Below are 19355 nucleotides of genomic sequence, written 5' to 3'. Positions count from 1 at the left end.
AATATTTATTTACGTCAAATAAATTATGCTGTGAATCCGAAACGAATATTAAAGTCAGATAAAAAAATGTGGCGTTTTTTATTCACAGGAGGAATCACATTATTATCACTAAAAGTGCAGACATGTAGGTGTGGTAATTGAATTCCTTCAGACAACTAGATGCATTTATGTTTTTTGCGAGTAGCTTTGGCACGGAAAATCAATGAAGACACTATAAAACTGCTATCTTTAAATCTTATATCAGGCAATGTGCCATCCGAGCAGTGGCAGACTATAACATTGTCAATGTCTATTCCTAAGTAAAGTAAGTAGTAAATTAACATTATTTCTGCTAGTGAAAGTATCTGGGTATCCTATACTAGGGATTTCAATACCAAATGAATATGTAAATACCGGTATTAATACCGGTATTCGTCAAAACATATTATAGGGGGAAAAAGAAGTACCTATCAATAAATTTGACTAGTATAATCTATTTAAAACACCATTTTATAGCAACTTAAAGTACCTATCTACAAGTATTATGTTGACCTTTATAAATATGTATATACAATAATATTTTAGAACTGGTCTGGGTCTGGGTAAAGGAAAATCTCTCTCACATTCAATGTTTGTTGAATATACTATCAATATTGGATCAATATGTTTATTTATTGCGACAATTCTATAAGTATATTTGAGGGATTTTGTTTTATTATTATTTAACTTTTGTTGGTTTCAGTCACTAAATATGCGTTTTGCCAGCGTAAAACTTATACAATTTAATATACAATACTAGCTGACCCGGCAAACGTTGTTCTGCCAAATAAATTATTTCTAGTGAATATTTTGGTTGTTAAATGTGTGTGGGGATGGGATATATGACAGAAAGAGGAATAGAGCGCTGTAGACGATGACCGCCAATAAAAACAAAAAAACATCAACCATTCATTTTCTCAATTCAAAATGAGTAATGATGTTCATAATGAATGAATTACCTATGACAGGATCTCGTTGTTTAATGTTTATGCAATATCCGTCTTGTCCCTTCCAGAAAATTAGCGGATATTGGAGAGCGTCGTATGAACGGTGTGGGTCAGCGATGATCTCCAGATTATTGTTTCTTCTTCGAATCACGATTTCTCGCGTCGATGTGCGGTCGCCAACCATGATTCCAGCAATGTCGTCAACAACAGGCTCATTGAATCGACGCACGTGCTATCCAGCTGGTGTTTTATCAGGATTGATGACAATAGCGTGATTGTCACTTTGCAATTCGTGCATGTGTGCTTTGAAGAATTTCAATAATTCATTGTGCTCATTCAACAGGGCGTCCAGTTCGCCGACGATGCGCCTGGCATTAGGCGAATTGAGGCTATTGTAGCCGCAACGTGCATCCACATGATTGATTTCCTCACCGCCCATGAAGTAGATTTGTAAAAAATTATGTGGTTCGTTTGACATTGGCAGCAATGAGCCTACTTTGTGGTATACTTGGCCTTTGATTTTGAACGTAGAATGGAATTGTTGACCATTTGCCGCAGTATTGTGAACTATTTCTGTTGCTCCGAACGAAGTCATTTGGAAGCATGAATTGAATGTGCGAATGGACTTCACGAACAGGTTTGAATCTGGAACCGTGCCGATGAGCAAGCCATTCAGTGGTTCTGGTGGTATCTCAATTTCTGCTACTTGCACTTTTCCTGATGCGCAACACATCCCGGCTGACTCATGTTTGAATTTGAGCGCATGACAATAGGGACATTCTTTGTCCATAGCACCAATCAGCACTTTCGGATGAGCGGAATATTCAATATCTGGCTCGTACTCGAATGCGAGACGAAGGAACGAAGCGGATGTAAATGTTCGATGTACTTGTTGGCGTTGTCGGCCATTTGCTCTGCGTGTGTTAACTACGAACCGGCGCGCTTGGCTCCGTTCCAATTGTCGTTGTTGATTTCGTTCAGCTCGTGCCTCTTGTGATTGGGATGCACGCAATTGCGACATGCTTACACGCACGTTTTTGTTATCTTGTTGGATTTGTTCGTCTGTTCTTTCTGCTCTACTATTTCGCATGTTTGTTGCTTTATTCGTTCGACGGCCCAAATGGCCTCCCTTACGTCTTGCTGGCATTGTGCACTGTAATACACACACATAAAAATAGATAAATTAAAATAAATCGTACAAAATTTTGCACGCACTGCGTTGTGATATGCCGAATGAAATGTCAAAATGACGCGACGCTTCTCTTGAATTCTTCTCGGACGTAGCGCCATCTGTCATTCAACAACATAAATAATTTCGTTCTGTTTGAAATACGAACGACGGCTAAATTTGTTCATACAAACATAATAAAATCGCGATTAAAAAATGGGAGGGTAGGGTAGGAGGGTGAAAATTTGGGGTTATAGGTATTTTTTTATGCCAAATAATAAAAAAAATACAAAAAAAAATTGTCAAAAAAATAAAAGAAAAATTTTCTGGATAGAGATACCCTAAACATCTAGCGGTATGAAATATACTTGTTGACCTATTCTCATACCTAACAAATATACATTAAAAAATTCATAAAAATCGGTCGAGCCATTTCGGAGGAGTTCGACCACAAACATCGTGACACGAGATTTTTATATATATAGAGATAGAGATTATAGTAGTAATTAATGAAAAAATAACATGAAATTCATTTTCGAAAAATATTAACGTGTATGTTTAATATCGAAAATACCGGTATTTTTTATTTTTGAAACCGGTATTTACCAATCCCTAGTATTCACATATGGATTGTTTTATTAACAGATGTTTTACAAAGAATAGTTTGTAGCCTTTCGCCCAGCCCATTAGGTCCTGGTATAAAATCATACACACTTTGAAAAAAAAAACATATTTTTTGACGCGGGCTCAAATTTCAGAATTATTTTAGTATGATCGAATTGGTAATTTTAGAATTAAATAATATTCAATAAACTATTTTTTAATAATTTATGTGACATCCTTTTTTGAAATACATTATTTAAAAACCATACAGCCCACACCACATCCGGTATTAATCAATCGCATCGCTGCACATTACTATTGGATGTGAAGTGGCAGTATTTTTTTGTGACTGAAAATGTCTCAGAATCAGTTACCCAAGACTGAGGTCGCTATGCACTTAGGCATGCTTTAACTGTATTTCCATGAATTTAAATTGAGAATACCCATGATAGACATAGATAGACAAAAAAAATATGGTAAGTAACAAAACCTAATTAAAAACTGCTGTACAGATCTTCACGTCACATTACCAGATGATGACCACGTAATCGATTAATAAGATAGAAATGCGAAAGCTTGCCACTATAGATCGAGACTTTGGAGTCAGATTTGGTTTATAATTTAATGATATTCATCAAGAAATACAATGTTCTGAAATATTGAATGCGTGTTTCGTTTAGGTAACAAACTTTAATGCATAACTAATACATACCTAATATAATGATACAGGTTTTAAAATAGTGAAAATAACAAATTTTTAACACCTGTATAAGTTTTTCCGATATTTTTCCACACTCCTAAATAGTACCTTCTTACAACCATGCCCAGATTGTAACGCACTTTTCATTATTGTTATGTTCCTTGTACTACATATGTAGATTTCTTTAAAATTTAAAACAAAGTAGACGTTTGAAAGTACACAATGTATTTTTATATTTATTTTTATAATTATTTTATATCACAGATCAGCAGTAAAGGAGGAAAATTTCATGACATGGCTCATATTTTCTGAAATGGCACATTGCACGCCACTCCGCTCTAAAGTGTAGCATGAAACACAATTTAAATTTATGACACTTTTAAAACTATAAAATAAATAGCTTACATACTCAGCTGCGTACTTCAACTAAGTAACTCGGATTTGTATTTCACTTAAAACAGTTTTCTCGGATCTTTCAATCGGTACACTGAGGAAAAAAATTAAGCTTTTGTCTCAATAATTTTTTTTATGTCTACTGATAAGCTCCACATTGAATCATACTTAAAAATCACTTTAATTTAACAAATTAAACAGCATAATAATATATCAATAAAGTATTCATTGATTTAACGCGCATTATAGCGCCTGTACACGTGCATAGATTTACTGGCAACAATATTGTGTATTTTAAACTATCGTAACAATAACTGTTTACACGTAAAAGTGCTGACTGTCTATCCAATCTCATTCTTCGGGAGTAAGAGAGACGAGATGTTGTCATTTTACGGTACTATTTGACATGTGAAAATCAGTTAACCTCAAAATGAGTCTCTCCGAGGTCTATTCCGTTTTTTTTTGCCGGCAATTTTGCCACTATCGTCCTACCACGCAGGCGCAGATCGAATAAATCCTAACTGTCGCATGAAAATTCAGAAGAAGTAAACGGGGTATTCCGAACTTTTTTGATTCATGCGTGCAACCTTGCAACTGCAAGATAATACATGTTTAATCGTACATGTTCTTGTTATGGCCGCGATAATACGTTTTGTCAGCAATAAATCGATTCCCGTGTAAACAGGTTATTATTCTTAAAACCCCATTAAAAGTCTGCTCTGTGTCCATGGCGTCCATTGCGCATTTACGATAATACGCATTTGTATTACCTAATAAGTTTCATGCATTTAGTGTGCACACAAGAATAATTATTCATTTGAACACAAAGAGCATATTTCCATTTAAATTATAAATACAATAAATGCTAGGAACACTGTATCCACAGTGCGTGCATATATCCAAATAAATTATTGACAATGCAACTATTTTTGTTTTTTCATTACCTCTACAATTCGACGTGAATCAGAATCACTACAAGAAATGGATGGTAGCTACTTGCCCAACTTATTAGGCCTATATTCTAGATTCAAACACGTATTGTTGAAAAACATTACATGAATTGTGCAGACCCAGGATTTGGTCAATAGATAAATGGACACGTTACCACTCATCCATCTCAACCAACCATTAATATATTGTTTATTATATAAAATAATAACTAATTGTGTTCAGAGTTGTATACTTTCAAAGTCTGTCAATTTAAAAGTTTGCAGAAAAGCTCTTGTCATATTATACAAAAGCGACGTTGACATGTTTTTTTTTAGCAAACTTTTAACACCATTCAACAAGTTGTTCATAATTATTTAGTTTAATACAACGTCAGTGTCTTTGCATTTGGCCCTAAATGTATCGAAATCACATACTGTATTAAATATATATAAAAGAATCTCGCAAGGCATAAACGGGTATTTCTTATTTACATATTTATTGAAAAAAAACTATTCTCGCAATGATACATCGGCAATTTTAGTTAGCATCATAATTGGTAAACCAAACCGCCTAAACTGCGATGTACGATATAAATATTTTTCTATGAAAAATCCAATGAGTACATTTTCGGTTTCATTGGTCAACGTCTTGTAGTATACACTTAATAAATACCTAGTTTCATTAAAAAAATATTAGCCAACGTAAGTACGTTCAAACTAAAATTTTGAGAGAACTGTTTGCAGGATATGATTCAAATATATTATCATTGTTAATAATTTCGCTTTTTTATAATTTTTTGCGACTTTTTCTACTGCGCACGAATTACATAGGGCGATTGAAAAATTATCTAACGTTCCAATTCATAATTGTCATAATTTCGAGCGCTGGACGCTAATGTAGTATGTTTATAGTATTTGTATTAGTATAGTCAGTAAAATTTACCGCCCTGAATACGGTAAAAAATATATTCTAGGTATTTAATAGGTATCTATATATTATTATGTTTCTGAGGATGTTTCAAATTATGTAATGTAACTATTTAGGGTGCAATGGTTATCGGTAATTTTAAGTAGATAATATTTATTTCGTTTCTATATCATCGTGAATCGCAACATCGTAACATCGTAACAATCGTAACATCGCAACCTAATATTATTAATTAAAATATTATACATGTATAATATTAAAATAATGTCGCGATGTTCTCACATTTGAATGCAAGATTGTTTTAAAATGCCGTAAAACCGAATTTTGCGAGAATAATACGCGAGCAGTGCGGTGCAGAATATCGCGAGGAAGGGGTGGCGACGTTAAAAGTAAAAACCGTCTAAAGCAGGAAATTAGATTTGGGGTCGCGAGAATCCCGCGGCGAGGGGCGAAGGGTGAAAAGTCGCTTAGGCAAGGTGATTCAGGCATGTCAGTGGTACGTAGTGCATACAAAATTATTAACTCCACCTGTGCCTGAGTTTACTCTCACGTTTTATTTGATTTTCCACGAGCTATTCGCTATTTGTACTACAACCTTTTCAGTTAAACGTACCCTAAACTTGAACTTAGTAGGTATATTCTCAGAAATACAAAGTATCTACATAATATTAAGTATATAATATATATTATAATATTATGTAGGTAATACTTTATGTAAATAATCGCCTTCTCTCTTCTTTCATATGTAAGCAGGATCCTATTACATAATTAGCAGACGTCTGAAGCATTTTATCGACCGACAATAGCTAGTAAACAAGCAGGTTTTGGTAATATTATGTTATGTGTAAGAGAACTCGCGAACAAATTATGAACATCAGCGGGTCTATTCTTTACTTATCGACCGCTAAAGTGATAAATATTATCAAACTTAGGGTAGGTTTGTATCAAAGTATTAACACGTATTGTAACAATTACAATAAGTTGTTGTAATTGTTGCAATAAGTGCTATATTTTAACAGCAGCAAGATAGGTGCTGTTAAAAATAGCCCTTATTGCAACAATAATTGTTAAGGTTGTAATTATTTCAACCAACTTATTGTAATTGTTACAATAAGTGTTAATACTTTGATACAAACCTACCCTAGTTAGCCGTCGTATTTATCACTTTATCACTTTAGTGGTCGATAAGTATAGAATAGGTGACTAAAAATGTGGAGAGTTCGTATTAATTGTATTCCTTATGATATCATCCTTCATTGACTATCAGAAGGCACTTGACTGTGTAAGATGGAACTGTATGTAAAAGGTACTTATAGAAATGAGAGTTCCAGCATACCTTACCTGCCTCATGAAAAGCCTATATAACAATAACGCCATAAAGATAAGAGTAAATAATGCATTTTCTGAATGTTTCCAAACTGAGAAAGGAGTCCGTCAAGGATGTGTTTTATCTCCCCAGTTATTAAAATATAATATGTAGTGAGCGTATAATGAGGATAGCCCTAGATCATTTACACGAATGTAACCTATCTGAACATATTATATTAGCGGGGTAGTTGACTCTAACAACCTTTACTCCCCCAATAGATCAAGGAATTTCAATTGCCACGGAAATCGTGCTTTTAGTGTTCTCGCAATTTGTGTACGGTATACCCTGTACCCTGCTTTGCACGAGGTCTCTAGGCCGATATACATTTATCGTATTTGATAAACCTATAATACTATTTTTTTTTGTTTCAAAGTAACCGTATTTAGGCATACAATATGTTAAAATAAAAATTATTCTGACAGTAGTACTTAAAAGTCAAATAAAAGAACACCAAATTCAAATAGAATCTATAATAATATGTAAACTTTATTTTAATCTGTTGTAAAATTGAAAGGAATAAATAAACATATTTTATATACCATACGGTTATAAAAGAATGTTTTCAAAATGCTTTAATAGTAATTAAGGGCATAATCACTTCCGTAATTGTTAGTTAACAACATTGAATTGTAATGTTTGAGGCTTTTACATTTGTTTGTTATCGTAATAAGTAGGGTTGTCATCGCGTGTTCTTCCTTCTTCTTCCCTCGACGTTTCTCTTCAGAATGACCTCTGCAGCAACCCTGAAATATTGAGGAAATATGGAGAAGGTGATGAATTCTGAGGGCAAGGGAATGCAAAACAATTGGTGCCAAATGCTTCATATTTCTAGGGTAAAGCAAATGATGAACCAGTCAATCATCCATAGATTCCAAATAATGGAACAGCTGTTGACAATATATCTGAGATGCCTTTTGCAGTTTTTTGTCATATTATTCGGTGCGGACCATATAACCTGAAGAGACTGGTAGTTTTGGGTAGCCTCCAGGAAGGCAAAGCAGAGGAAGGACATCGGCACGTTGGTCTAACTAAACGAACTTACTACCTTTACCCTGCCTTGAGAGTAGCAAAGGGCCGAGAGGGGTGCAAAGTCTCAGAATCTGATGGAATTTAAAGCTGGCCACGATTCCCATCCATTTAAAAACGACAAAGAAAAGATAATTTGGTTTATTTTTATTTATAATATTAATAAGTATATTTAAATAATTATATTACATAGTCATGTTAAAATTTAGTTTTACAAACATCCACAGTTTTATACCAAATGTTTTCACCAGAAAAATAGGACCGCTATCTAACTCCATACCAAACTGACATTGCCTTATAATTGACATTTTACAAACTTATACAGTAAGTTGTATTCATTTCTGGTATGCCGTAAGCTCCTCACTAATCGCCTCATTTCACCCATACAAAGAGTAATTAATAATTATGTTTATGATGACATTTGGTACATTAGTTTACATATTTTTTTAAAACTAGGAGGCTTGGATAATCGAGAGATTTCATTGCAGTTAGATAGTTGTCATTGGTTAATTATTTAATAAATTATTTGTTATACATTAAGGATTAAGGTAAACGTTAAATACGTAATAATTGTTTGTTATCGAGTCTTTGCCAGTGGTATTTTTAATGTGTTAAATAATCGCTTAGTAATGAATGAGTCTTTATCACTAGTACAACATTTCGACTACTTTATTACTCAACTAACCTTTACGGAATGTTGAATAAATATTTTAAAAGCTTCTGAAATTCGTTTATTTTTTACATATTGTTATCATGACTCGAGAAAGCATAAAATCTGCATGGCATTACTGTTTGACATATTTGCATAATACATCATATAATGGTGTCTCCGCGTTCCGCAGCGAGCTTTCCTGCGAAATACAAATACACAGAGAGTTTACTCAGAAATTGAAATACATAAGCTATTTACCTGATGCAATTTCTTGTATACATAACTTCATACCGAGCAAGCTTTTCAATCATTCATGTCGGTATTATATACATTATAAAATCGTTGCATCAAGATAAATTTTCCAGTTGCGAACATTTTTGACTATACCTAGGTACTCTCACTCAAGCCAGTGAATTAAATTAGTTTAATCAACTTTGAAAGTGGATTTTTTTTTCTTTTTTCTTACGTTATGCATCTAGGAACATTATTCACCCATAATTCTTCAATTATAACACTTTTACGACAATTATTTTTCCGAAATTCTTCGCAGGTAGACGAAGAATTGTCTAAAAAAATTTTCGATACTTAAATACATATATACTTATTGATAAATATATACCTATATAACTATTGATCAGAAAACTTCACGTGTCTTCTTAAATAAAACATAGCACCTATGTTAAGTAAAAAAAAGTTATCGTGAATAAATTAAATAAACGTTATACATGCAGTTAATGCATCATTTGAGTAATAGAAAAAAAATGTCTACTGTTGGGGTAATTAAAAGACTATTACTGACAATTGGATTAAATCCGTGTACATGATAACCAATCATTTAACCCTTATCAAGAAGAGGACAATTATTATGTACTTACCTCAATAGTTTCACATAAAACTGGATTATGCTTCCCAAAGACATTATTTATGTAAGAAATTATATGTATGTATACAAAACAGCTTTAGAGAAAATATGTAAAACATTTCGTAAAATGCCAATACGAATGAAAACAGTCTTATTATCAAATATATATGTGGCAAATAGTTTTCCATGAGAAAAATGTTCAGGACACAACTTCACGTCGGCTCTATTATATAAATATCTGTGTTTAAACTGTCATTGGCTTTTCGCTTACCTTCCTTGTATCCAGGTAATTTTGCAAAATACTAAAGCGGTGAGAGACCTTCGTAGTGTGTAAAATACTGGTTTTTCATTCGGGGGCTCCGCGTTAGTTTTCTGGTGAAGTAACAAATTTATGTGATTTTATCACAACCTGGCAATTTTTGATAATGTTTTACTTAGAACTATATACTAATATAACTACTGTTTAACTACACTACTGTAATTGGGCCTCATGGCCTGTTGTCGTGTTAAAAAGAATATAATATATATGTATGTAATACATATTATGTATAATACATAATAATATATGGTTGATATTTTAATTTCTAGAAATAGTTTAAATTGAGAAAATCATTTTTAACTCTAATTAAAATTACTGGCATATTGAAAACATTGAATATAACAAAATATTAAAAAAATATATAAATAAATAATGTAAAAGAAATTAAAAAGGGAAGGGTACAGAAATTAACTGCTAACCATTAGTATTTTTAAAACTGTGATTTATTAAATAAATCACATAATCAATAAATTTTCAAAACTGATTATCTCAGCTGCAACCAAACTGACTTAAGCACTTTTACTCTGAAACCACAGTATTTTTACTGAATAAATTATTAAGTGGTTTATTTTCCCGTTAATATCTGTGTCATGATATGGAGAAATGCATTTGGTTATAACGTTATGGGATCTAAACTGAGTTGGACATAATAAAAAAAAACTTGAGTGGAGACGGAAAAAAGTGGAGACGGAAAGGCTAAAACTATTAACGAATATCAGATCATTGATGAACAAATCTATTTAATATAATTATTATATTAAAAGAGTACAATAATGATGAGTCGAGTGAGTTGAAGTGATTATTAGATTTATGGAGAGTGTATTTTTATATTTTTATTACAACAAAATACTAACGACCGATAAAAGCGGATACAGCATCGAGATGCCTTGTTACATAAGTAGATCGAGATTGGCTGACAATACGATTATAATTTGCGTCATTATAATACTTTTTGATTACGTGCATATTTTTTTAATCCACCTGCCGTATTACACTAGAGTGCACTGTGTTTTTACGTAACTGCGTGACATGTGCTACGTGTCACGTGTCACTTGTCGTATGCCACGTGTCACTCGACTGAAAAGTCCTACATTATTTCGCTTATGCGAGATTTTCCATACGGCACTCGCAGCTATGTGACCTCGCAGTTTATAAAAAAACAAACGTATCGAGTGACGTAAATATTCATAAATAATATTTTGTCAAAGAAAGCTGTCTTTTAGCGTTCTTATTGAAAATAACGTAAGCAGATACTATATGGTTTTAACAGCATAACTATCAATATTTATTTTATTATAAAATAAGTTCATCGCTTGGTATTTACAACACATGATAAAGATTGCTTTACAATACGAGTCTCACGGTAAGCTTTATCTATGTATGAATACCAACATTTACACCAATCAATTGAATCATTCACAAGATTGAATAATACAAACATAGACACCTCCAAATCAATCCACTCCTCACCATATTCGCTTTCACGAGGCCCTAAGTTTGATATGAAGCATTCGCCTGGGAATTTCTCAGCACCAGTTATCCAAGACTGAGGTCTCAAGTATGATTTCACTGAGTTTACAGAGATTTTCTAATAAAAAGTGACGATGGAGAGAGGAGCACGATAATTTTAACAAAAAAAAATATTAATAAATAATATAGTACAAAAAACAAAGCTAAAATAATAAATAAATACACAACTATGTGAAGAGATCTTCACGGCCGTAAAAAGATAACGCATTTTTTTAAAACGCGATAAAATTTTCCTTTGTGGCGACCAGGTCGGAAAGTCCGATGGGCCCAATAGCTGGTTATATCGACAATAAGCAACAAGATTGGATAATGCAACATTCTTTATCGAACATACATAATTTGAAAACACCTCGGAAAATAAACTAGCGGGACTCGAACCCGCATCCATTCGATTCTGGCCAATTTTCGTGGGACACTTACACATTCAAACTCCCGATTCGAAATGTAATGTATTGGGTTATTTGATTAATTACAAATAATTAATCAAATAATACAATGCAGTTCCACTATGAATTGACAGTTAACACTATAAAAGAAATTAATGTATTGGGGTTATAAGCCTATCTGAATTATATTTATTAATCTATTCTGTGCGTAAAACAATCTTCAAATTAGGTATATTGTAAATACATATATCTCCATGTTTGATTTTAAGAGGATCATATGGGTTTCCACAGAGTGGAGATTGTATTAACAGATTTTTGTTTTCATCAGAATTGTATGTTAATTCCCACTTTCTCAACCTATGAAGTCTATACCCTGGCCCCAAACACATTAAAAAGCGACATGTTAATTTGCTTGACCCAGAATTTGAACCCGCGATCCATGACATTCAAGTTATCAAGTTAAAATTATTACCAAGTAAACTTTTGAAAAGCTTTATGTTACTTTCTTCATAATATTAAATGCAAACGTTGTAATTTATTTACCTGTATGATGGTAGGATGTGCATTGTAACAGCGACAAAAACTGTATATTGAAAGGTGGTTGCGATTTTTGCAGTGAACTGTAATTTGAAGATGCTTGTGGATTACGGATCTAGGGGGGGGGGGTTAAACAGGATGCCAGGCACTGACCTTTTATGTTGAGAATGCTAGCGCGCTGGAGCTGGATCGATGTTCACGCACCCACGCACTGATAAGCGGACAGTTTGGAATGTCACTCTCACGGTTTCACTTGTATTTTGCTCAAACCGTATCAGAATTAGCGTAACGAAGGTCGAACAGATGCGTTTTGGATGAGTCACTCTGTAGCTAACGCAGCCTTTGCCGTATCAGATCAGATAGAGTCTTAGCTTTAATAAGCCTAGGTGCATCCGCTGTTTTGAAGTAACTGAATATAACTTAATCACGGTCAACTTATGACCCGTAACTGGTGGTCGCCTGGTCTTGAAACAATAATTGGGATTTGAGGTAGGTGGGAAAAAAGTAATGAAGCATACCATAATCGGACCAACCAAATGGATTTAATGTGAAGTATAAAATAATAATATACATTAAGACAGTGATCAATGTGTTTTATAATGGGCGGTAATATGGTCCGAGAAACGGCCTACCCTGAAACTTTCAAAATAAACTAAATATTGTCGTTGATGTGTTAAAACCCCTGATCTTTATCCATATACGACATAGACGACAGAAAGCTAGGGGGATGGGATTTCTTCACAAGGTTGGTATGCGGTGAAAAAATATGACACAATATTTATTTACATACTGTGGGGCCCGAAGATGATTTTTTTTTGCTTAAAAAATTTAATATTTCAGTTTTATTTTACTATATCATATATTTATTATTATATTACTAGCGAGAAAGGGCAGAATGCTGTACTAATTATTCTTATTAACATCCAATCGTTAGACAACTGTTTTGACGCAGAGGAGAGACTGACGCGCCTTTTAAAAACGTTTAATCAGGTAGATAGCGGACTTCTACTGGTGTTTTCGCATACCTACTACCTATCTACACTATTGGGTCTAGGACGATTTGTCGCCGGAATAACTGGGCGCCACGAAATTATATGAAATTCGAAAATAAATAGACGTTCGTTAATTACAGGTATTTTGAAATATATATTTAATATTATTATTTATATTTAAATTATTATATTATAATTTAATACTCCGTAAAAAATTTTATATGCACACGTAAATAATAATTTAATTGTGCATATATATAAGTTCCAACGAAAAGAGTTTCATTTTTATTTTTATATAATGTCTCAGGTAAGTATGCTAATTCTCATTCCACAATAAAAAACATTATGTAAAGAGCAAAATGAATTAAAACTACTTAAGTAGTAGATAGAAACTGATTAAAACTCTTAGTCTACTTCTATGTAAAATCGTAACGAACGTTTAATTATTTCATTCGGCAGTGCGGCGCCCAATTGTCCTGGCGCCCAGTTGTCCCATTCTCAAATCATCTGAGACTTGATTGGGCTGGGCCATGGTAATATGCATTATACTTGTTAATGGTAACACAAAAACTAACCATAAGTGCAAGTGAGAAATCATTCGGCAATGGTGGTACATATTATGTTTCATAGGTCAGTTAATAATAATAGCCCATAGCCAATAGGCTTCCAAAAGCTAGATAATACCATATATCTATAATATCATTGCTCTGAGGTGGTGACAATACAGGGTGGTGACAACTTAGAGATACATTATGGATAATTAAGACTATTCAACTCATATTTTTATTCTACATTGTTATTAAAAAAATAAATTCTAATTTTTCTTTTCGCACACAGAATCATTTATCTTTTTTCAATGATATAAATTTATTGTAAGGAAAAACAAATTCTTTTTTCAAAGATTTGAGATGTTTTCAAATTATTTATGTATAATAAAAAATATTACACTCTCAAAACTTGTGAAATATTCGTTGAATAAATTTGATCCATTTTATAAAATTGGTTTTTTAATTACATTTTTTACAAATAATACAATATATCTTTTTTAAATAACGCTTTAATCTTATTATTTTTAAGTATGTAAGTAAGTAGGTAGTGTAATCTGTATGAAAAATAAAAAAAAAAAATTAAAATTATATTCATGCATATTTTTATTGTTATATGTAATTGTGTTTTTTCGTTTCAAATTTTTTTCTTTAATCAAAAGTGTTCCGTGATTTCGAGAGATTGAGAACGACTGATATAAACGAACAACATTTATTTTCAAAGCTGACACAACATTATAAATTGTTAAAGAATCCCAAACCTTTGTAGAATATAAATACAGTCCGGTATTACTGGTAATAAAGGGTAGCTACCATCTGTTTTTTTTTTTTAATTTAAATTAGTTAACAAAGGAAAACTACCGATTAAGTTGGACACCTAAATAGTACCTAACAAAAGATACAATGTATTAGCTAACAATACTGTAGAATTTTACTAGCGCTTTTGAATGTCAGCGTGAGAAAATTTCGAATTTATATGGAAAATTCAAGCGCAAGAGAGGAAGAATATTTGATTAAATATTCTCAAAGACAAGTTATATATACGTACATTCTCATTTGAAAGCCAATTGTTTATTCAGGAGTGGGTGGGAGCCATTTTGAAAGAGAATATCATCCGGCATCCCCTATCTATGCTCTACTGCTTGCCTGATTGTCTATGCATGAAAGGGATACGTTTTAATTTAGTTTTAGATTTTAATGTCAGAGCACGCCACTGGAATAATCCCATAAATATTCAATTGTTTAATCTGTGCTAGTGAGGTGACGCGAACTTTAAATTATTTTGATTATCCTTCAATGGACGTTTAAAACACTAACTGGAATGTAAATATAGACACATTCTAGTAATTATTCATTTATTCCTTCTTCTCTATAGAGACTTCATGACTGAGAATCACGACCCAAATGATTTGGTCGTTAGATAACCTTATCTATACGTAAATTTTGGTTTCAAACCTTTTCGACATTCAGCAACAGATATGGCATGTGAAAGTGACATCAAAGATAATAAAAATATCTTTCTCTAAATAAATGAAGCCTAAATTATAACAATAAAACAAATTAAGAAAATTACAATGCATTTTATACCTTGTTAAATTCATTAAATTAATTTTATTAACTGACTTAACATCGCCACTCGGTGAAAGTGTTACATGTAGATATACAATAGACCATGGTTTCTCAAACTATGGGTCGCGAGCGAATATTGAGTGGGCCCTCGCCACTGTATACATGAATTTAAAAAAATTGGAAGTGATAAATTTGATATTTCATTCGGCTATTTATAATTCCTAAAAATTTAAATAAACTTAAGTTACGGAAAATATTGTGATAAAATAATAATAATTTGAATTGCCAATGCACTACAGATGTTTTGGGGAAGAGATGATAAAGTTTGATTCGTTGCGTTGGATTAAATTTGTAACCCATTTCAAGACGACTTACCAACTAGTATGTCAACAAATGCAAGTGAAGAACTCATTGATTTATCAGAAGATACGTCACTGAAAAATAGTTTTAATCACAAACAGTTAATGAAATTCTGGCTCTCAGTTGCTGATAATTATCCTTGTCTGTTTGATGAAGCTATGAAAGTCCTCCTTCTCTTTACTACCTCATATCTATGTGAGGTCGGATTTTCGGCTATGGTTAACATTAAAACTAAATACCGAAATAAATTGGATATATCAAACTCACTGCGATTAAAAGTAACTAAAGTTGAAGTTGATGCTAAAACTGTAATGAAGAAAAATAAGAAACAAATACATCCTTCCCATTGAAATAACTTTGTAAAAAAACCTTGCAGGTGTAGGTATTTAAGTAATATTTTTTTTTTAATTTAAGTTGTGTTTCTTATTTCAACAGTCTTTCATTCATATTGGTAAAACTTATAAAAAATATTTTTTTTATTTCAATTAGAACAAATAAGACAGCATTAAGTATTTCCACGACTCGCCACTAGGGAATCTGAGCATTACCAATATTTATGCCCTCTTTTCTCTAAGACAGCTAAGAGGTGGGTCCCAAGATTAGAAATTTTTGTTAGATGGGTCGGAGCCCAGTCAACTTTGGGAACCACTGCAATAGACGATATCTATCTTATCATGATTATTTTGTAGACATAAATGCCGGCATATTTATCATTAAAGTTGCCATACAACATAAAATGCAACCAAGAGCGAGTACTACACAATATTATAGTTCAATTCACTGTACATTGGAGTGATTTTAAACGGATTCTGTTTATTTATTGACGTTATTACTATACTGTTATGAAAATTATTATATAATGTTAAATAAAATTGTATAAATTAAATGGTTCAATTGATAATGACATCTGGAGATAACATCTTTAACAATGTGGCGAGTTATTACAACCATTCTGAAACTCAATTCGATACGAATAAAATATATTTCAAGTTATATTATTTTTTTAGAAAAATCGATGTTTTTTTAATTAAATATAAACACATCAAGGCTACAAATTATTCAAAAAAAAATTTAATGTTATCGTAAATGTTTTAGAAAGATTTTTAATTATTCATAGTTTTAGTTGAATATAAAATAAATCGATTTTCATAGAAAATAAAAATGTGTAGGTATAAATTGATATCTTTTTTGTTTATATTGATTCGAGCTTTGGTATTGTGACCGCACAAAGCTCAATTGAATAAATTCGATAGATCTTAATAAACCACATTTTAATAATAAAAATAACCATGGTATGTAAATTACAAGTAATAAGATAAATTTATTCAATGAATGCACATTTATTTTAGAGTTTTTTAATTAGTTATTGCAAATTAAATATTAATTAAAAAATATTTTCCTTTTTTATTTTTTTAGATTTGTAATTATTATTTAAAATACTTTAAAATGTAAATTATTAGTAAAATGTATTAAATTGTAGCTTCCGTATTCTACCACTGGATACATTATACTCCCTCTTAAGCATGCATCAAACTTTCCGCATTATCTAAGCCTATTAAATTGTATACTATATTTTTTATATTTTCAGCTTTCATTATTTTTTTATATAATTTTATTGTGCATTTAACTATAGATTAGTACGGCTTTCTTTTAATGTGACTTTTTATTTTTCCTATAGGTACTCGTAATAAATACGAATGTCTCCCTTTGTAAAAACAACTCCTGCCATTATTATATCATTGTAATCCGTCTCTTCTGCGTGACCTCTCCCTTTGACCGAAAATTAATTCAGACCACGGGGCATGATTGAAAAGCCCTGCCGTGTAATTATACCGTTTGAGTCAGGTACAAAAAAAATCCAAACCAGAAATAGAGGTTGCTTAGTTTGTTCAGAAATGTCAGTGTTCAATGAATGAAATGAACCGATGCATAAGTGAGTGAAGACCATATTACACTGGTAAACACATTAAACTCCAACGGCTTTAAGGTATATGCTATATGATTTCTTCGTATAATTCTATTAACCCATAATTGCATGTTGTTGCCTTTCAGCAACAAACTGTTTTATTCCTTATATTTTTTGTATGATTGAATTTTTATTTAAAAACTTGCAGTTCTCTGCAGTGAACAAAGTGTGCTGACTAAATAGTAATAGTTTTTATTCACAGATGTCACTTGTAATTCATAACTGAACATTAAATATGATCGATCAAAATAGTTACACATTAAAAGGTTGCCATCATACACTTAAGGGTTTACCAAAATATTTTGTTACTTTAAAAATGTGCGTAAAGTAAGTTGTATGGTTAAGGAGGTAGGTACGTAGTATTTTTCAATATTATTATTGTAGGTTAAGAATTATTTCCAAAGTATTACTTCCAAAGTATTACTTCATACATATAAATCTCGTCATTTTTTAGGATTAGGACAGAGTTCCGGCCAGTTTGTCTTTTAATCCCAGATTATGATGTTATAGTACCCACGTTTTTACTGATACACACGAAATATTGATAATTTGAACCGTAAACCGTATTTTTTATGTTCCTTTATTTTTTTAACATATCAGACCACAACGCCCAATGATAGTAGTATAGTGAAAAAGTAGTGCAGTATTAGAAGTAAAACGATTATTAACATCAATACTTTGAGAAACCACATACATATTTATTGTTGCCTCATTGGAAATCAAGCCGGGGGGCTCCGGGTGAGGACCCAGCCGTTTACACATATATGACTACGAGGGTTGACTAGATTAAACATAAATGTATGTATTATACCGATAATAAGCACTGAAACATCCGAAACATCGAGTTGGAGAGAGAACTTGGCTGAAACCATGGTTACTTTAGTTTAGAACTATCGAAGCTTTCTATAGAAGAGAAAATATCAAATATATTAATATCAATAACATGCAACATTTTCTGTCATGTCAGATATTCTAATTATGAAATACGTTATTCTTAATGTATCTATAATTATACGATGACAAGTTTCCAAAACAAATTAATGTAGTATTCCTGCCATTTTCATTATGTACAGAGAAAATTGTTCCTAGTTAGATTAATGTGCATCTGTCTGAAGTCAATCACCTAAAATAATGGGAAATTGTCCATAGGAAGCACCACACTACACGACAATATTTTCTCCCATACACATAACTACCGGACAGCTTATTCTTCTTCTTCCACCCTGTCACGTCCCAACATCGGGGCATAGGGCAAGCACAAGTTGGCGCCACTTCCCTCGGTCCATCACCAACTCCTGTGCCTCCCGCCATGTCAGACCTGCAGCACGTACGTTTGTTTAACGCGTGCGTGCTACCTGTGATCCTGTATGGCTGTGAGACATGGCATCTTACTAAGCTTCAAGAGTCTCGGCTTTTGAGCTTTGAGAATCGATGTCTCCGCCGAATCTTAGGAGTACATTGGTACGACCGCATTACAAACACCCGAGTTCGTGAGCAGACACAACAGCCTTCGGTGATTGAAGTTATCACGAAGAGACGATTTACGTGGCTGGGAC

This window comes from Rhyacophila brunnea, unplaced genomic scaffold (genome assembly GCF_057557595.1).
Source record: "Rhyacophila brunnea isolate RB1 unplaced genomic scaffold, BYU_Rbru_1.0 scaffold_12, whole genome shotgun sequence".
In the NCBI taxonomy this organism is placed as follows: domain Eukaryota; kingdom Metazoa; phylum Arthropoda; class Insecta; order Trichoptera; family Rhyacophilidae; genus Rhyacophila; species Rhyacophila brunnea.
The sequence above is the reverse complement of the archived record's forward strand: the minus strand, read 5'-3'. Positions refer to the sequence as shown.